We start from the raw sequence: 19280 nt of genomic DNA, 5'->3' as shown, positions 1-19280 counted from the left end.
ACCGGCCAATGATACTGGCAAGTGCGTCTTGTGGAAAGCAATCTACGAAGCAGGATTAAGCCGTCTTCGATTACTTATATCTATACCTAAAGACTGACACGTACAACGATTCTATTTGTTTCCCAGGAACAAGTACATCGCATGCACGTTTGTTAAACGCATGCGCATGCAGCACCCAAAACGGAGAGATGCTGGGAGAAGCACCTGAGGTCGTCTTCTCGCAGTTGAACCCCTTACGTTCTGTTATTAATCCTAGTAGCAAAAGCATAAGCATTTGGAGCGTTCCCCATTCACGTGTGGACTGCTATTAACAATTTGCATTACATGATCGTAGCTAAAGTTTTGCATATACAATTCCAACTGCCAGCTCGTACACGTTTCTAGAAACGATCGCAAAACACTGAATCAGGTTCCACCGAGACTCGAACTCGGATCGCTGCATTCAAAGTCCAGAGTGCTAACCATTACACCATGGAACCAGGTGCCTCTAGCGGACTTAAACTGTCCAGCATCATGTCATTAAACCGGTAAGCTGCGATTTATTACATGTAGCGTCCTCAGGAAGTGTTTGCGTGGCAAATGAAGCAACCAAGTAGGCTTAAAGTGGAGGGAACAACTTCAAATGTAGCGAGAATTCTTGCCAGTATTCGTACATGAAGTGATGTCGAAGGGTCAGGTAATCAAAATCGCGGAACAGCCACTTTCGTATGGTGGATGCTTTGTGCTGGAAGCAGCCTAGCTATGAAAACAGCTATGGACACAGAGTACTGTCGAAAAGTACGTGCTGTCACACAACGCTACGTAGTGGGCTGATGGTGCTTGACACGATAACATTTGCAGTTCCCACGATCGACATACTGTCTCACAACTCAAGCAGCTCTTTTCAGCCTTCAACTACATTGGTCCTCAGCACAGCTCATGTTGTAGGTGTCGGATTAATAAACGTCTTCGAGAATATGGTGAAGATTGGATGCTTCAATAGCAAGTGCGGCAAGATCTCAGTAGGTGGCGGGGTGCACAGCTGCTTACTTTTGCGGCCTGTTGGTCTAGGGGTATGATTCCTGCTTTGGGTGCAGGAGGTCCCGGGTTCAAATGCCGGACAGGCCCTACTTTTCACTTTCGCGACAACCAAGCACTACGATAAACTAGCGAGTCTCTGAAAGTAAGCCATGCAACGGGGCAAACTGCATGTCGGGCCACCGGCCAATGATACTGGCAAGTGCGTCTTGTGGAAAGCAGTCTACGAAGCAGGATTAAGCCGTCTTCGATTACTTATATCTATACCTAAAGACTGACACGTACAACGATTCTATTCGTTTCCCAGGAACTAGTACATCGCATGCACGTTTGTTAAATGCATGCGCATGGAACACCCAAAACGGAGAGATGCTGGGAGAAGCAGCTGAGGCCGTCTTCTCGCAGTTGAACCCCTTACGTTCCGTTATTAATCCTAGTAGCAAAAGCATAAGCATTTGGAGCCTTTCCCATTCACGTGTGGACTGCTATTAACAATTTGCATTACATGATCGTAGCTAAAATTTTGCATATACAATTCCAACTGCCAGCTCGTACACGTTTCTAGAAACGATCGCAAAACAATGAATCAGGTTCCACCCAGACTCGAACTCGGATCGCTGCATTCAAAGTCCAGAGTGCTAACCATTACACCATGGAACCGTGTGCCTCCAGCGGACTTAACTGTGCAGCATCATGTCATTAAACCGGTAAGCTGCGATTTATTACATGTAGCGTCCTCAGGAAGTGTTTGCGTGGCAAATGAAGCAACCAAGTAGGTTGAAAGTGGAGGGAACAACTTCGAATGTAGCGAGAATTCTTGCCAGTATTCGTACATGAAGTGATGTCGAAGGGTCAGGTAATCAAAATCGCGGAACAGCCACTTTCGTATGGTAGATGCTTTGTGCTGGAAGCAGCCTAGCTATGAAAACAGCTATGGACACAGAGTACTGTCGAAAAGTACGTGCTGTCACACAACGCTACGTAGTGGACTGATGGTGCTTGACACGATAACATTTGAAGTTCACACGATCGACATACTGTCTCACAACTCAAGCAGCTCTTTCAGCCTTCAACTACATAGGTCCTCAGCACAGCTCATGTTGTAGGTGTCGGATTAAGAAACCTCTTTGAGAATATGGTCCAGATTGGATGCTTCAATAGCAAGTGCGGCAAGATCTCAGTAGGTGGCGGGGTGCACAGCTGCTTACTTTTGCGGCCTGTTGGTCTAGGGATATGATTCCTGCTTTGGGTGCAGGAGGTCCCGGGTTCAAATCCCAGACAGGCCCTACTTTTCACTTTCGCGACAACCAAGCACTACGATAAACTAGCGAGTCTCTGAAAGTAAGCCATGCAACGGGGCAAACTGCATGTCGGGCCACCGGCCAATCATACTGGCAAGTGCGTCTTCTGGAAAGCAATCTACGAAGCAGGATTAAGCCGTCTTCGATTACTTATATCTATACCTAAAGACTGACACGTACAACGATTCTATTCGTTTCCCGGGAACTAGTACATCGCATGCACGTTTGTTAAATGCATGCGCATGCAGCACCCAAAACGGAGAGATGCTGGGAGAAGCAGCTGAGGTCGTCTTCTCGCAGTTGAACCCCTTACGTTCCGTTATTAATCCTAGTAGCAAAAGCATAAGCATTTGGAGCGTTCCCCATTCACGTCTGGACTGCTATTAACAATTTGCATTACATGATCGTAGCTAAAATTTTGCATATACAATTCCAACTGCCAGCTCGTACACGTTTCTAGAAACGATCGCAAAACACTGAATCAGGTTCCACCGAGACTCGAACTCGGATCGCTGGATTCAAAGTCCAGAGTGCTAACCATTACACCATGGAACCGTGTGCCTCCAGCCGACTTAAACTGTGCAGCATCGTGTCATTAAACCGGTAAGCTGCGATTTATTACATGTAGCGTCCTCAGGAAGTGTTTGCGTGGCAAATGAAGCAACCAAGTAGGTTGAATGTGGAGGGAACAACTTCTAATGTAGCGAGAATTCTTGCCAGTATTCGTACATGAAGTGATGTCGAAGGGTCAGGTAATCAAAATCGCGGAACAGCCACTTTAGTATGGTGGATGCTTTGTGCTGGAAGCAGCCTAGCTATGAAAACAGCTATGGACTCAGAGTACTGTCGAAAAGTACGTGCTGTCACACAACGCTACGTAGTGGGCTGATGGTGCTTGACACGATAACATTTGCAGTTCCCACGATCGACATACTGTCTCACAACTGAAGCAGCTCTTTTCAGCCATCAACTACATTGGTCCTCAGCACAGCTCATGTTGTAGGTGTCGGATTAATAAACCTCTTCGAGAATATGGTGAAGATTGGATGCTTCAATAGCAAGTGCGGCAAGATCTCAGTAGGTGGCGGGGTGCACAGCTGCTTACTTTTGCGGCCTGTTGGTCTAGGGGTATGATTCCTGCTTTGGGTGCAGGAGGTCCCGGGTTCAAATCCCAGACAGGCCCTACTTTTCACTTTCGCGACAACCAAGCACTACGATAAACTAGCGAGTCTCTGAAAGTAAGCCATGCAACGGGGCAAACTGCATGTCGGGCCACCGGCCAATCATACTGGCAAGTGCGTCTTCTGGAAAGCAATCTACGAAGCAGGATTAAGCCGTCTTCGATTACTTATATCTATACCTAAAGACTGACACGTACAACGATTCTATTCGTTTCCCGGGAACTAGTACATCGCATGCACGTTTGTTAAATGCATGCGCATGCAGCACCCAAAACGGAGAGATGCTGGGAGAAGCAGCTGAGGTCGTCTTCTCGCAGTTGAACCCCTTACGTTCCGTTATTAATCCTAGTAGCAAAAGCATAAGCATTTGGAGCGTTCCCCATTCACGTCTGGACTGCTATTAACAATTTGCATTACATGATCGTAGCTAAAATTTTGCATATACAATTCCAACTGCCAGCTCGTACACGTTTCTAGAAACGATCGCAAAACACTGAACCAGGTTCCACCGAGACTCGAACTCGGATCGCTGGATTCAAAGTCCAGAGTGCTAACAATTACACCATGGAACCGGGTGCCTCTAGCGGTCTTAATTTGAGCAGCGTCATGTCATTAAACCGGTAAGCTGCGATTTATTATATGTAGCGTCTTCAGGAAGTGTTTGCGTGGCAAATGAAGCAACCAAGTAGGTTGAAAGTGGAGGGAACAACTTCGAATGTAGCGAGAATTCTTGCCAGTATTCGTACATTAAGTGATGTCGAAGGGACAGGTAATCAAAATCGCGGAACAGCCACTTTCGTGTGGTGGATGCTTTGTGCTGGAAGCAGCCTAGCTATGAAAACAGCTATGGACACAGAGTACTGTCGAAAAGTACGTGCTGTCACACAACGCTACGTAGTGGGCGGATGGTGCGTGACACTATAACATTTGCACTTCACACGATCGACATACTGTCTCACAACTCAAGCAGCTCTTTCAGCCTTCAACTACATTGGTCCTCAGCACAGCTCATGTTGTAGGTGTCGGATTAAGAAACCTCTTTGAGAATATGGTCCAGATTGGATGTTTCAATAGCAAGTGCGGCAAGATCTCAGTAGGTGGCGGAGTTTACAGCTGCTTACTGGTGCTGCCTGTTGGTCTAGGGGTATGATTCCTGCTTTGGGTGCAAGAGGTCCCGGGTTCAAATCCCGTACAGGCCCTACTTTTCACTTTCGCGACAACCGAGCATTACGATAAACTAGCGAGTCTCTGAAAGTAAGCCATGCAACAGGACAAACTGCATGTCGGGCCACCGGCCAATGATACTGGCAAGTGCGTCTTGTGGAAAGCAATCTACGAAGCAGGATTAAGCCGTCTTCGATTACTTATATCTATACCTAAAGACTGACACGTACAACGATTCTATTTGTTTCCCAGGAACAAGTACATCGCATGCACGTTTGTTAAACGCATGCGCATGCAGCACCCAAAACGGAGAGATGCTGGGAGAAGCACCTGAGGTCGTCTTCTCGCAGTTGAACCCCTTACGTTCTGTTATTAATCCTAGTAGCAAAAGCATAAGCATTTGGAGCGTTCCCCATTCACGTGTGGACTGCTATTAACAATTTGCATTACATGATCGTAGCTAAAGTTTTGCATATACAATTCCAACTGCCAGCTCGTACACGTTTCTAGAAACGATCGCAAAACACTGAATCAGGTTCCACCGAGACTCGAACTCGGATCGCTGCATTCAAAGTCCAGAGTGCTAACCATTACACCATGGAACCAGGTGCCTCTAGCGGACTTAAACTGTCCAGCATCATGTCATTAAACCGGTAAGCTGCGATTTATTACATGTAGCGTCCTCAGGAAGTGTTTGCGTGGCAAATGAAGCAACCAAGTAGGCTTAAAGTGGAGGGAACAACTTCAAATGTAGCGAGAATTCTTGCCAGTATTCGTACATGAAGTGATGTCGAAGGGTCAGGTAATCAAAATCGCGGAACAGCCACTTTCGTATGGTGGATGCTTTGTGCTGGAAGCAGCCTAGCTATGAAAACAGCTATGGACACAGAGTACTGTCGAAAAGTACGTGCTGTCACACAACGCTACGTAGTGGGCTGATGGTGCTTGACACGATAACATTTGCAGTTCCCACGATCGACATACTGTCTCACAACTCAAGCAGCTCTTTTCAGCCTTCAACTACATTGGTCCTCAGCACAGCTCATGTTGTAGGTGTCGGATTAATAAACGTCTTCGAGAATATGGTGAAGATTGGATGCTTCAATAGCAAGTGCGGCAAGATCTCAGTAGGTGGCGGGGTGCACAGCTGCTTACTTTTGCGGCCTGTTGGTCTAGGGGTATGATTCCTGCTTTGGGTGCAGGAGGTCCCGGGTTCAAATGCCGGACAGGCCCTACTTTTCACTTTCGCGACAACCAAGCACTACGATAAACTAGCGAGTCTCTGAAAGTAAGCCATGCAACGGGGCAAACTGCATGTCGGGCCACCGGCCAATGATACTGGCAAGTGCGTCTTGTGGAAAGCAGTCTACGAAGCAGGATTAAGCCGTCTTCGATTACTTATATCTATACCTAAAGACTGACACGTACAACGATTCTATTCGTTTCCCAGGAACTAGTACATCGCATGCACGTTTGTTAAATGCATGCGCATGGAACACCCAAAACGGAGAGATGCTGGGAGAAGCAGCTGAGGCCGTCTTCTCGCAGTTGAACCCCTTACGTTCCGTTATTAATCCTAGTAGCAAAAGCATAAGCATTTGGAGCCTTTCCCATTCACGTGTGGACTGCTATTAACAATTTGCATTACATGATCGTAGCTAAAATTTTGCATATACAATTCCAACTGCCAGCTCGTACACGTTTCTAGAAACGATCGCAAAACAATGAATCAGGTTCCACCCAGACTCGAACTCGGATCGCTGCATTCAAAGTCCAGAGTGCTAACCATTACACCATGGAACCGTGTGCCTCCAGCGGACTTAACTGTGCAGCATCATGTCATTAAACCGGTAAGCTGCGATTTATTACATGTAGCGTCCTCAGGAAGTGTTTGCGTGGCAAATGAAGCAACCAAGTAGGTTGAAAGTGGAGGGAACAACTTCGAATGTAGCGAGAATTCTTGCCAGTATTCGTACATGAAGTGATGTCGAAGGGTCAGGTAATCAAAATCGCGGAACAGCCACTTTCGTATGGTAGATGCTTTGTGCTGGAAGCAGCCTAGCTATGAAAACAGCTATGGACACAGAGTACTGTCGAAAAGTACGTGCTGTCACACAACGCTACGTAGTGGACTGATGGTGCTTGACACGATAACATTTGAAGTTCACACGATCGACATACTGTCTCACAACTCAAGCAGCTCTTTCAGCCTTCAACTACATAGGTCCTCAGCACAGCTCATGTTGTAGGTGTCGGATTAAGAAACCTCTTTGAGAATATGGTCCAGATTGGATGCTTCAATAGCAAGTGCGGCAAGATCTCAGTAGGTGGCGGGGTGCACAGCTGCTTACTTTTGCGGCCTGTTGGTCTAGGGATATGATTCCTGCTTTGGGTGCAGGAGGTCCCGGGTTCAAATCCCAGACAGGCCCTACTTTTCACTTTCGCGACAACCAAGCACTACGATAAACTAGCGAGTCTCTGAAAGTAAGCCATGCAACGGGGCAAACTGCATGTCGGGCCACCGGCCAATCATACTGGCAAGTGCGTCTTCTGGAAAGCAATCTACGAAGCAGGATTAAGCCGTCTTCGATTACTTATATCTATACCTAAAGACTGACACGTACAACGATTCTATTCGTTTCCCGGGAACTAGTACATCGCATGCACGTTTGTTAAATGCATGCGCATGCAGCACCCAAAACGGAGAGATGCTGGGAGAAGCAGCTGAGGTCGTCTTCTCGCAGTTGAACCCCTTACGTTCCGTTATTAATCCTAGTAGCAAAAGCATAAGCATTTGGAGCGTTCCCCATTCACGTCTGGACTGCTATTAACAATTTGCATTACATGATCGTAGCTAAAATTTTGCATATACAATTCCAACTGCCAGCTCGTACACGTTTCTAGAAACGATCGCAAAACACTGAATCAGGTTCCACCGAGACTCGAACTCGGATCGCTGGATTCAAAGTCCAGAGTGCTAACCATTACACCATGGAACCGTGTGCCTCCAGCCGACTTAAACTGTGCAGCATCGTGTCATTAAACCGGTAAGCTGCGATTTATTACATGTAGCGTCCTCAGGAAGTGTTTGCGTGGCAAATGAAGCAACCAAGTAGGTTGAATGTGGAGGGAACAACTTCTAATGTAGCGAGAATTCTTGCCAGTATTCGTACATGAAGTGATGTCGAAGGGTCAGGTAATCAAAATCGCGGAACAGCCACTTTAGTATGGTGGATGCTTTGTGCTGGAAGCAGCCTAGCTATGAAAACAGCTATGGACTCAGAGTACTGTCGAAAAGTACGTGCTGTCACACAACGCTACGTAGTGGGCTGATGGTGCTTGACACGATAACATTTGCAGTTCCCACGATCGACATACTGTCTCACAACTGAAGCAGCTCTTTTCAGCCATCAACTACATTGGTCCTCAGCACAGCTCATGTTGTAGGTGTCGGATTAATAAACCTCTTCGAGAATATGGTGAAGATTGGATGCTTCAATAGCAAGTGCGGCAAGATCTCAGTAGGTGGCGGGGTGCACAGCTGCTTACTTTTGCGGCCTGTTGGTCTAGGGGTATGATTCCTGTTTTGGGTGCAGGAGGTCCCGGGTTCAAATGCCGGACAGGCCCTACTTTTCACTTTCGCGACAACCAAGCACTACGATAAACTAGCGAGTCTCTGAAAGTAAGCCATGCAACGGGGCAAACTGCATGTCGGGCCACCGGCCAATGATACTGGCAAGTGCGTCTTGTGGAAAGCAATCTACGAAGCAGGATTAAGCCGTCTTCGATTACTTATATCTATACCTAAAGACTGACACGTACAACGATTCTATTCGTTTCCCAGGAACTAGTACATCGCATGCACGTTTGTTAAATGAATGCGCATGCAGCACCCAAAACGAAGAGATGCTGGGAGAAGCAGCTTAGGTCGTCTTCTCGCAGTTGAACCCCTTACGTTCCGTTATTAATCCTAGTAGCAAAAGCATAAGCATTTGGAGCGTTCCCCATTCACGTCTGGACTGCTATTAACAATTTGCATTACATGATCGTAGCTAAAATTTTGCATATACAATTCCAACTGCCAGCTCGTACACGTTTCTAGAAACGATCGCAAAACACTGAATCAGGTTCCACCGAGACTCGAACTCGGATCGCTGGATTCAAAGTCCAGAGTGCTAACCATTACACCATGGAACCGTGTGCCTCTAGCGGACTTAAACTGTGCAGCATCATGTCATTAAACCGGTAAGCTACGATTTATTACATGTAGCGTCCTCAGGAAGTGTTTGCGTGGCAAATGAAGCAACCAAGTAGGTTGAAAGTGGAGGGAACAACTTCGAATGTAGCGAGAATTCTTGCCAGTAATCGTACATTAAGTGATGTCGAAGGGTCAGGTAATCAAAATCGCGGAACAGCCACTTTCGTACGGTGGATGCTTTGTGCTGGAAGCAGCCTAGCTATGAAAACAGCTATGGACACAGAGTACTGTCGAAAAGTACATGCTGTCACACAACGCTACGTAGTGGTTGGATGGTGCTTGACACGATAACATTTGCACTTCACACGATCGACATACTGTCTCACAACTCAAGCAGCTCTTTCAGCCTTCAACTACATTGGTCCTCAGCACAGCTCATGTTGGAGGTGTCGATTAAGAAACCTCTTTGAGAATATGGTCCAGATTGGATGTTTCAATAGCAAGTGCGGCAAGATCTCAGTAGGTGGCGGGGTGCACAGCTGCTTACTTTTGCGGCCTGTTGGTCTAGGGGTATGATTCCTGCTTTGGGTACAAGTGGTCCCGGGTTCAAATCCCGGACAGGCCCTACTTTTCACTTTCGCAACAACCAAGCACTACGATAAACTAGCGAGTCTCTGAAAGTAAGCCATGCAACGGGGCAAACTGCATGTCGCGCCACCGGCCAATCATACTGGCAAGTGCGTCTTGTGGAAAGCAATCTACGAAGCAGGATTAAGCCGTCTTCGATTACTTATATCTATACCTAAAGACTGACACGTACAACGATTCTATTCGTTTCCCAGGAACTAGTACATCGCATGCACGTTTGTTAAATGCATGCGCATGGAACACCCAAAACGGAGAGATGCTGGGAGAAGCAGCTGAGGTCGTCTTCTCGCAGTTTAACCCCTTACGTTCCGTTATTAATCCTAGTAGCAAAAGCATAAGCATTTGGAGCGTTCCCCATTCACGTCTGGACTGCTATTAACAATTTGCATTACATGATCGTAGCTAAAATTTTGCATATACAATTCCAACTGCCAGCTCGTACACGTTTCTAGAAACGATCGCAAAACACTGAATCAGGTTCCACCCAGACTCGAACTCGGATCGCTGGATTCAAAGTCCAGAGTGCTAACCATTACACCATGGAACCGTGTGCCTCCAGCGGACTTAAACTGTGCAGCATCATGTCATTAAACCGGTAAGCTGCGATTTATTACATTTAGCGTCCTCAGGAAGTGTTTGCGTGGCAAATGAAGCAACCAAGTAGGCTTAAAGTGGAGGGAACAACTTCGAATGTAGCGAGAATTCTTGCCAGTATTCGTACATGAAGTGATGTCGAAGGGTCAGGTAATCAAAATCGCGGAACAGCCACTTTCGTATGGTGGATGCTTTGTGCTGGAAGCAGCCTAGCTATGAAAACAGCTATGGACACAGAGTACTGTCGAAAAGTACGTGCTGTCACACAACGCTACGTAGTGGGCTGATGGTGCTTGACACGATAACATTTGCAGTTCCCACGATCGACATACTGTCTCACAACTCAAGCAGCTCTTTCAGCCTTCAAATACATTGGTCCTCAGCACAGCTCATGTTGTAGGTGTCGGATTAATAAACCTCTTCGAGAATATGGTGAAGATTGGATGCTTCAATAGCAAGTGCGGCAAGATCTCAGTAGGTGGCGGGGTGCACAGCTGCTTACTTTTGCGGCCTGTTGGTCTAGGGGTATGATTCCTGTTTTGGGTGCAGGAGGTCCCGGGTTCAAATGCCGGACAGGCCCTACTTTTCACTTTCGCGACAACCAAGCACTACGATAAACTAGCGAGTCTCTGAAAGTAAGCCATGCAACGGGGCAAACTGCATGTCGGGCCACCGGCCAATGATACTGGCAAGTGCGTCTTGTGGAAAGCAATCTACGAAGCAGGATTAAGCCGTCTTCGATTACTTATATCTATACCTAAAGACTGACACGTACAACGATTCTATTCGTTTCCCAGGAACTAGTACATCGCATGCACGTTTGTTAAATGAATGCGCATGCAGCACCCAAAACGGAGAGATGCTGGGAGAAGCAGCTTAGGTCGTCTTCTCGCAGTTGAACCCCTTACGTTCCGTTATTAATCCTAGTAGCAAAAGCATAAGCATTTGGAGCGTTCCCCATTCACGTGTGGACTGCTATTAACAATTTGCATTACATGATCGTAGCTAAAATTTTGCATATACAATTCCAACTGCCAGCTCGTACACGTTTCTAGAAACGATCGCAAAACACTGAATCAGGTTCCACCGAGACTCGAACTCGGATCGCTGGATTCAAAGTCCAGAATGCTAACCATTACACCATTTTTTTTTTTTTTTTTTTTTTTTTTTTTTTTTTTTTTTTTTACCGAGATTCCAACTCGGATCGCTGGATTCAGAGTCCAGAGTGCTAACCGTTACACCATTTTTTTTTTTTTTTTTTTTTTTTTTTTTTAAGGAACTTGGCAGCATGAGGCAGGCGGAGGCAAAGCGGGCAGGGGTCAAAATCTCGAGGCCTGGCCGCGATGTCTCCACCCAGTCCTGTTGCTGAGGCGTGTCTTTATCATAGTTTTCAATAAGAAATTTTACAACTTGTGTATACGTAGATATATGCTGTTTTGCCTTCGAAATCCTGAACCAAAAGATGCTTCATTTGAAACAAAAAATTTATGTCATGCCGAGGCAATAGAGATTGAAGGTTATAGCTTTAGTGCTTTTTTTTTTTTTTTTTTTTTTTTTTTTTTTTTTTTTTTTTCATCCACTGCTTCTCGGCAACCTAGCATACTTCTTTGTAATATATAATAAAGTTGTGGGAAGTAGTGGACCCTGAACCTGTATATTATTTTTTTTAATTTCTGTTTAGTTTTTTTTATTGTTATTATTATTATTTTTGTTTGTTTGTTATTTTTTTATTGTAAAAGAAAAATCTTCATGGAATGTGAAGAAGGAATTTTATGTTAAGGCACTAATTCCATAGCCTCCTTTCCTTCTTGAGATTAATAATAATAATAAAAAAGTATGTTCCCTTCCATGGAAACAAATGAGACTTCCTTCTCAGTCATAAAATGAATGTATAAGAAAACAATTTATCTTTAACCCTGCGATACTGGCTTTCGGCTTCGGCTTCTTCTGTGCAATAAACAAAATAGCCTTCTTTGCCAGCAGAAGATAAGTGATTGTAATATGAAACTGTAAAAGTGTACTCCTCCCCAATTGTTTTTGTTTAAGCGTCGTTTCGCTTAAATAAACGATTTTTGTTTATCTCGTTGGCTTGTCAACCAATGCCCAGTCGCTCGAATACAATTTTAAGCATATTGCCGTAGTTTTTCTTGTGGTCTTTATATTTCAGGGCGTTATAAAAAGCACACTTCAAGTACATGTAAAAATCAGTGGAATTGTCATTTCCCAGGTGATTAATTACGTAATTCACATAGTGTCCCATTAACCAATGGACCGAGTTGTTTTTTGCTGCTGGAAAATAGCAAGTCTGAGGCCTGAGGAATGTAACAGGGGGAAAATTTTCCACCGAAGATCTCGTAAGAAAAGCCAGTTGTTCCCTAATCCAATTACAGAGTTGTAGATTGCCACCGCACGTGAATCTGTGCACTAACGTGTCGATCAATTTACATTTGAGACATAGGTTCGTGTCGCTAACGCCGATTGCATGTAACCTTTCATTGGTGCTTACGGTCTCATTCACTGTTTTATACCACGCTGACTTGACGTCCGATGGTAGACCACGCATATTAATATTTTTCCATATGGCGTCCCAATCAGTGTGTGGGTATTTACTTTCCAATTTGTTTCTCCCCTCCATTTTCTTTCGATGGGACAGAATATCGCGGGCCGTGATCCGTCGTGAGTTGATGATGACACCGCCGAGATAGCTGAGTTCCACAAAATATACACGAACGTACTGGAGCCGGTTATTTATTTTTTGCACATTCACCGGCGCCTGTAAACTGGCAGGCCTGACAACTTCAAATAATTTAGTTGTAATGCTATCAGCGTGGTCGCTAAGGATAGTGGCGGTCCTTTTTATAAAAAGCGCAGACGCCTTATTTCTGATGTCAACTAACCCCAAACCTCCATTCCTGGGATCTAAGGTCGCAGTTTTTGCGTCGACTCTGAATATATCCCCTCTCCAAAGATAGCTGGCAATGGTAGACATTATCTTTTTTCCAATCATTTTCGGTAGTGGGAAGATCTGTGCTATAAAGTAACTCCTGGAGAGAATGCAGTGGTTAATGAAAATCACCCTCTGAACTTGGTTCAAGTTACGGTGGAGGTTTTCTCTTGTTGTTCCAAGAAGTTGTCCCGACGTATTTCTCCAATTGATAGCTGCCATTTTTAACGGACAAGGTGTCAGTGTTATTCCTAGTGCTTTGCATTGGGTGACCATTGTGGCCCAGGCTAAGGTGGTATGTTGAAAACCCCGCAGGTTTAGGAGTTTGCTTTTGTTTGCGTTGACACCTGCTCCGGAGACTCTACAGTACTTTTTAATTAGCGTTTCCAATTTCAAAATGTCGTCGGGATTTCGCAGGACGACTCCGACATCATCGGCATAGGCGTTTATGACTGTTCGGTGACCAGATAATGTGATGCCAGTTAGAGTGGCATGAACACTGCGGAGGAAAGGTTCTAATGAAAACACGAATAGGAACATGGAGAGGGGGCTTCCTTGAGGAACGCCGCGCCTGATCTGAATCTGCTTTGTCCTCTGGCAGTTAACTGATATACAAGCGCTGATGCCTGTTGCAACATTGCAGATCACACTTACGACTCGCTCATTAAAACCTATTTTGTTCAGTGTGGCACTAAGGAATCTATGATCCACACGATCAAATGCTTTCTGGAAGTCAATAAACATGATAGCACATTTTATGGTGGTCACAGCAGTGATGGCAATTATATCTCTATATTCAGCTATGCTTTTGAAAATGCTCTTGGTAGGCACACAGGACTGGTATGGACTTACTATCTTTTTGGCCAACTGAGAGAGTCTGTTGTTTAAAATTCTGCCGATGATTTTATAATCAGAGTTTAACAGGGAGATAGGACGAAAGTTGTTGAGGTTTCTTTTTGCAGCATTTTTTGGGATTAGTACTATTGTGCTCTCTTTAAAAACAGCAGGTAAATGCTTTCCCTGAAGCACCTCGTTCGTCATTCGGGTAAACATGTCACCAATCAGTGGCCAGTATCGTTTATAAAATTCAACAGGCAAACCATCCGGTCCCGGCGATTTCCTCAGAGGAGATTTGCAGATGATTCTGTGGATATCTTCGTTAGTACACGCAACGAGAAGGTCTTCGTTTTCCTCGTCCGAGACCTGTGGAGCTATGTAACTAAGGAACTCATCGAGGGACTCTTCACATACCGGGTTGGCAGTGTATAGGTCTTCGTAATATTTGTGCACTGCATTGACGATGTCTCTCTGAGTCGTGAGTGTCTCGCCAGTTTCAGACTGAAGTCCATCAATGAAGGTGCGTCTCCTGTTTCTTTCGTGCTTCAGTAGATGGTACAAGGAAGCATGTTCATCCTCCACGACTGTCTTAGCCTTGGATTTTAATTTCAGACCCTCCATCTGCTGTCTTTTAAGACTGAGCAATTTGGCCTTAGTTTGCTTGATATCTGCCAGACGGACGTTGGAAGTGTTTACCTGCTCATATAAATTTCGCAGCATGGTATAATAAAATTCGATGGAATTTTTCAAGTCTTTCGATCGTTGTACACTATACTGGATGAGAACTTTTCTCAGTTTAGGCTTTGCCCTGTTGCACCACCAGTCTAGTACTGAGACGTGTCTATCTGCAGAGCGGAGGCACAATGCCCACGCTTCTGTCAAACTTTCTTCTAATCCGTCGTCCTGCATCAGTGACGTATTAAGGTGCCATGAACTTCTAAAACGGCGAGTGGGTTGCGCAGTAAGGTTGATGGAAGCTAGCACGGAGCTATGATCAGAAAAGTAAACTGGAATCGTCTCTGCTTTAATGAAGGAGCTAACTAGACTTTGCGATATGTAGAGTCTGTCGATCCTGCTACGTGAGTGAGGACCTAGGAATGTAAATGCCACAAAAGTGGGATACATTATTTCCCAAGCATCTTTAAGCTGTAAAACAGTGACGAAACGCTTCAGTTCACTGCAGTTATTAAAATTCGGAACCTGGTCTTTCTTATTTATCACACAATTAAAATCACCGCCTATTATAAGATCTTTTGGGTTTTTCCGTAATAAATAAATGATTTCTTCTTTATAGAACTGTGCTCTTTCCATTCTATTGGATGTGCCAGAAGGGGCATACAGATTGATAAGGGTAGAACCAAAGACTTTTATACCTATCGCTCTGCCGGAGTCCAACCTCTCGATATCCGAGACAGGAATCCCCTCCCTGACTAAAATTGCTGTACCGACGTTGGTGTCAAGTGAGACATTTAAAATCGTCAAATATCCAGGCACTGTAAGATTAGTCAGCACTACTTCCTGTAGGAAAGCAATGTCCGTCCCTGACTCATATAAATAATCCTTGAGCGCTGTAACTTTAGTCACGGATGTAATCCTGTTAATATTGATAGTCGTAATTGTATATGCCTGGGACATTTAGTTTGCATAAAAAGTAAATAAGTGATTAAAAAGATAACAAAATATTAATAAAAAAAAAGAAAAGAGATGTGCAGCTTCTAGAAGAGAGAAACGACTCCGCTTAAACAAAACATCTAAAAGAATAGTCAGTATTTGAAGCTCGGTAAACACTTCATCTGGTTCCTCTGAAATATGACTAAGACAGTAGTACAATTAGAAATGAAACTGGTTCAACAAAATCCTTTTTCTTTTTCATCTTACAGCCTCATTTTGGTGCAGGATTCCGAACATCTCGGGTTTTAGTTTTACCGAGGGGCTTTGCATCACTAATGTCACTTGAAGGTACCTCCTTAGGTCTTTCCGTGATGATTTCATACAAGACGTTCTTGGCCGTCGCTTCCTCTTGTGCTGGTTGTTGTTTGCTTTGGTTACGGGAAGCTTTGAGAGTAGGTAGCGGTTTGAGTCGGCGTCTTCGGACATCTTGGTTCAACGCGCCGTCATTCGGATTGTCTATCTTTACCACCGTTGTGACCGAAGCTGCCTCAACAGCGTCCTTTTTACGAGTGCCATTTCCTTGTTCTTCCGTCATTAGCTCCAGAGCACTGACTGAGTCGGCGGTTTGTGGGTCTGTAAGTTCTTGAGTTGGGTTCCGCTCCGTCACCTCTTGTGCTTCGGAGTGCGCCTCTTCCATCTCCGCGACAATCGTTACTGCGTCCCCTCCGTGGACCGTTTGTACCTGTTCAGCCGCCGACAGCGGCCGGGTTGCCTCAGCGGCTGTCGTCACGTCAATACATGTACTGTTTGTTTCCTCGAGCACATCCGCATTACACTGCTTCTGCTTGCGGGTGGAAGGCGAATTACGGGCGGACTCGCCGTCCGAGCCGTCATCGGTCGTTTCCAACGGTCGCTTCTTATTCTGGAGATCGCAATCGGGAACAGAAGGGTGTGATGTAATGACGCTCAGGGGAGGGAACTCCGTAGTAGTTATGGCGGGCACTGCAGAAGTACATGCACCACTGTCGTTAACCGAAAGAAGGGAAGTGCTATTTGGTAAGACATCGCTGAGGGGCAGTTTTTGACGCTGTGTTAGATTGTTCCGAAGAACAAAAAACACGGCGCGGACAATCTTGTCGGAAATGACCTGTCTCATTGCAAATATTGCACGTGCGCTCCTGACCAGAATACACAACATGTGCTTTATGGCCTGCAACGGATATATGGGACGGAATGTTGGCTTTCACCTCCATTTCAACGGATCTAATGCCATTAAAACACTGTATCTTGTATAGCTTCGACCATCTTTCGTTATAGATAGATTTAACTTCGCCATATTTAGATAGAGCGTCCTTGATCAACTGATTATCAATTTCAATTGGAACATTCAAAATCCTGACATTGGTGTACATGATATCAGCTTTTCGTACAGAGACATTACTTTTTGAACCGTCTCGATGAACAAATTCGACGGAATTACCCCATTTTGCAAGCAACTTATCGACTGTCACTGAGTTCAGAAATTTAACAAAAACACAGTATTTTTCAGCATCTAATTGCGTGGTATGAACAGAGTCAGAATTTATACCGATTACCTCAGTCAGCCAATCGTGGATTTCCAGCGCAGTGGGTTGGACCGGCCGTGTTTCTTTCTCGAACGAGAAGACTAAAGTATTCTTCCTGACGGTGTCAGACATGGTCGTCGGTTCCGACGAAATTCCGGCAACAACCGAAATTGCGGCGAAGCACGAGACGTGGAACGGACGAAAGCACTATAAAAACACTTATCAGAGACACCACTCAAAAAATAACAGCGAAAATGTACAGCGAACTTCACGTAAACACCAAACACCGGCGATAGCGCTAACGTACGCGGAGTAAACAACAAGCACGTCCGACCGCGGCGACGGCTAAAGCCAGAATGGCACGAAACGTGGAACGGACGAAAGCACTATAAGAACACTTATCAGAGACACCACTCAAAAAATAACAGCGAAAATGTACAGCTAACTTCACGTAAACACCAAACACCGGCGATAGCGCTAACGTACGCGGAGTAAACAACAAGCACGTCCGACCGCGGCGACGGCTAAAGCCAGAATATACACCATGGAACCGTGTGCCTCTAGCGGACTTAAACTGTGCAGCATCATGTCATTAAACCGGTAAGCTACGATTTATTACATGTAGCGTCCTCAGGAAGTGTTTGCGTGGCAAATGAAGCAACCAAGTAGGTTGAAAGTGGAGGGAACAACTTCGAATGTAGCGAGAATTCTTGCCAGTAATCGTACATTAAGTGATGTCGAAGGGTCAGGTAATCAAAATCGCGGAACAGCCACTTTCGTACGGTGGATGCTTTGTGCTGGAAGCAGCCTAGCTATGAAAACAGCTATGGACACAGAGTACTGTCGAAAAGTACATGCTGTCACACAACGCTACGTAGTGGTTGGATGGTGCTTGACACGATAACATTTGCACTTCACACGATCGACATACTGTCTCACAACTCAAGCAGCTCTTTCAGCCTTCAACTACATTGGTCCTCAGCACAGCTCATGTTGGAGGTGTCGATTAAGAAACCTCTTTGAGAATATGGTCCAGATTGGATGCTTCAATAGCAAGTGCGGCAAGATCTCAGTAGGTGGCGGGGTGCACAGCTGCTTACTTTTGCGGCCTGTTGGTCTAGGGGTATGATTCCTGCTTTGGGTACAAGTGGTCCCGGGTTCAAATCCCGGACAGGCCCTACTTTTCACTTTCGCAACAACCAAGCACTACGATAAACTAGCGAGTCTCTGAAAGTAAGCCATGCAACGGGGCAAACTGCATGTCGCGCCACCGGCCAATCATACTGGCAAGTGCGTCTTGTGGAAAGCAATCTACGAAGCAGGATTAAGCCGTCTTCGATTACTTATATCTATACCTAAAGACTGACACGTACAACGATTCTATTCGTTTCCCAGGAACTAGTACATCGCATGCACGTTTGTTAAATGCATGCGCATGGAACACCCAAAACGGAGAGATGCTGGGAGAAGCAGCTGAGGTCGTCTTCTCGCAGTTTAACCCCTTACGTTCCGTTATTAATCCTAGTAGCAAAAGCATAAGCATTTGGAGCGTTCCCCATTCACGTCTGGACTGCTATTAACAATTTGCATTACATGATCGTAGCTAAAATTTTGCATATACAATTCCAACTGCCAGCTCGTACACGTTTCTAGAAACGATCGCAAAACACTGAATCAGGTTCCACCCAGACTCGAACTCGGATCGCTGGATTCAAAGTCCAGAGTGCTAACCATTACACCATGGAACCGTGTGCCTCCAGCGGACTTAAACTGTGCAGCATCATGTCATTAAACCGGTAAGCTGCGATTTATTACATTTAGCGTCCTCAGGAAGTGTTTGCGTGGCAAATGAAGCAACCAAGTAGGCTTAAAGTGGAGGGAACAACTTCGAATGTAGCGAGAATTCTTGCCAGTATTCGTACATGAAGTGATGTCGAAGGGTCAGGTAATCAAAATCGCGGAACAGCCACTTTCGTATGGTGGATGCTTTGTGCTGGAAGCAGCCTAGCTATGAAAACAGCTATGGACACAGAGTACTGTCGAAAAGTACGTGCTGTCACACAACGCTACGTAGTGGGCTGATGGTGCTTGACACGATAACATTTGCAGTTCCCACGATCGACATACTGTCTCACAACTCAAGCAGCTCTTTCAGCCTTCAACTACATTGGTCCTCAGCACAGCTCATGTTGTAGGTGTCGATTAAGAAACCTCTTTGAG

At 45.3% G+C, this 19280-nt stretch overlaps 17 non-coding genes across 17 annotated transcripts; 9 read left to right on the top strand and 8 right to left on the bottom strand.

Annotated features, from left to right (window-relative positions):
* Window positions 1-407: 407 nt before the first annotated feature.
* Window positions 408-479, bottom strand: Trnaq-uug (transfer RNA glutamine (anticodon UUG)). Its single transcript has one exon. It is a non-coding gene; the product is annotated as a tRNA-Gln (tRNA).
* A 556-nt stretch (window positions 480-1035) lies between these two features.
* On the top strand, window positions 1036-1107 carry Trnap-ugg (transfer RNA proline (anticodon UGG)). The gene has a single exon. It is a non-coding gene; the product is annotated as a tRNA-Pro (tRNA).
* Window positions 1108-2231: 1124 nt separating this feature from the next.
* Trnap-ugg (transfer RNA proline (anticodon UGG)) lies at window positions 2232-2303 on the top strand. Its single transcript has one exon. It is a non-coding gene; the product is annotated as a tRNA-Pro (tRNA).
* A 498-nt stretch (window positions 2304-2801) lies between these two features.
* Window positions 2802-2873, bottom strand: Trnaq-uug (transfer RNA glutamine (anticodon UUG)). Its single transcript has one exon. It is a non-coding gene; the product is annotated as a tRNA-Gln (tRNA).
* Window positions 2874-3429: 556 nt separating this feature from the next.
* Window positions 3430-3501, top strand: Trnap-ugg (transfer RNA proline (anticodon UGG)). The gene has a single exon. It is a non-coding gene; the product is annotated as a tRNA-Pro (tRNA).
* Window positions 3502-3999: 498 nt separating this feature from the next.
* On the bottom strand, window positions 4000-4071 carry Trnaq-uug (transfer RNA glutamine (anticodon UUG)). Its single transcript has one exon. It is a non-coding gene; the product is annotated as a tRNA-Gln (tRNA).
* Window positions 4072-5196: 1125 nt separating this feature from the next.
* Trnaq-uug (transfer RNA glutamine (anticodon UUG)) lies at window positions 5197-5268 on the bottom strand. Its single transcript has one exon. It is a non-coding gene; the product is annotated as a tRNA-Gln (tRNA).
* A 556-nt stretch (window positions 5269-5824) lies between these two features.
* On the top strand, window positions 5825-5896 carry Trnap-ugg (transfer RNA proline (anticodon UGG)). The gene has a single exon. It is a non-coding gene; the product is annotated as a tRNA-Pro (tRNA).
* Window positions 5897-7020: 1124 nt separating this feature from the next.
* Trnap-ugg (transfer RNA proline (anticodon UGG)) lies at window positions 7021-7092 on the top strand. Its single transcript has one exon. It is a non-coding gene; the product is annotated as a tRNA-Pro (tRNA).
* Window positions 7093-7590: 498 nt separating this feature from the next.
* Window positions 7591-7662, bottom strand: Trnaq-uug (transfer RNA glutamine (anticodon UUG)). The gene has a single exon. It is a non-coding gene; the product is annotated as a tRNA-Gln (tRNA).
* A 556-nt stretch (window positions 7663-8218) lies between these two features.
* Trnap-ugg (transfer RNA proline (anticodon UGG)) lies at window positions 8219-8290 on the top strand. The gene has a single exon. It is a non-coding gene; the product is annotated as a tRNA-Pro (tRNA).
* Window positions 8291-8788: 498 nt separating this feature from the next.
* Trnaq-uug (transfer RNA glutamine (anticodon UUG)) lies at window positions 8789-8860 on the bottom strand. The gene has a single exon. It is a non-coding gene; the product is annotated as a tRNA-Gln (tRNA).
* Window positions 8861-9414: 554 nt separating this feature from the next.
* On the top strand, window positions 9415-9486 carry Trnap-ugg (transfer RNA proline (anticodon UGG)). Its single transcript has one exon. It is a non-coding gene; the product is annotated as a tRNA-Pro (tRNA).
* Window positions 9487-9984: 498 nt separating this feature from the next.
* Trnaq-uug (transfer RNA glutamine (anticodon UUG)) lies at window positions 9985-10056 on the bottom strand. Its single transcript has one exon. It is a non-coding gene; the product is annotated as a tRNA-Gln (tRNA).
* A 555-nt stretch (window positions 10057-10611) lies between these two features.
* Window positions 10612-10683, top strand: Trnap-ugg (transfer RNA proline (anticodon UGG)). Its single transcript has one exon. It is a non-coding gene; the product is annotated as a tRNA-Pro (tRNA).
* Window positions 10684-18166: 7483 nt separating this feature from the next.
* On the top strand, window positions 18167-18238 carry Trnap-ugg (transfer RNA proline (anticodon UGG)). The gene has a single exon. It is a non-coding gene; the product is annotated as a tRNA-Pro (tRNA).
* Window positions 18239-18736: 498 nt separating this feature from the next.
* Window positions 18737-18808, bottom strand: Trnaq-uug (transfer RNA glutamine (anticodon UUG)). Its single transcript has one exon. It is a non-coding gene; the product is annotated as a tRNA-Gln (tRNA).
* Window positions 18809-19280: the final 472 nt, after the last annotated feature.

Source organism: Schistocerca gregaria, chromosome 3, assembly GCF_023897955.1.
Source record: "Schistocerca gregaria isolate iqSchGreg1 chromosome 3, iqSchGreg1.2, whole genome shotgun sequence".
In the NCBI taxonomy this organism is placed as follows: Eukaryota; Metazoa; Arthropoda; class Insecta; order Orthoptera; family Acrididae; genus Schistocerca; species Schistocerca gregaria.
The sequence above is the reverse complement of the archived record's forward strand: the minus strand, read 5'-3'. Positions and strand labels throughout refer to the sequence as shown.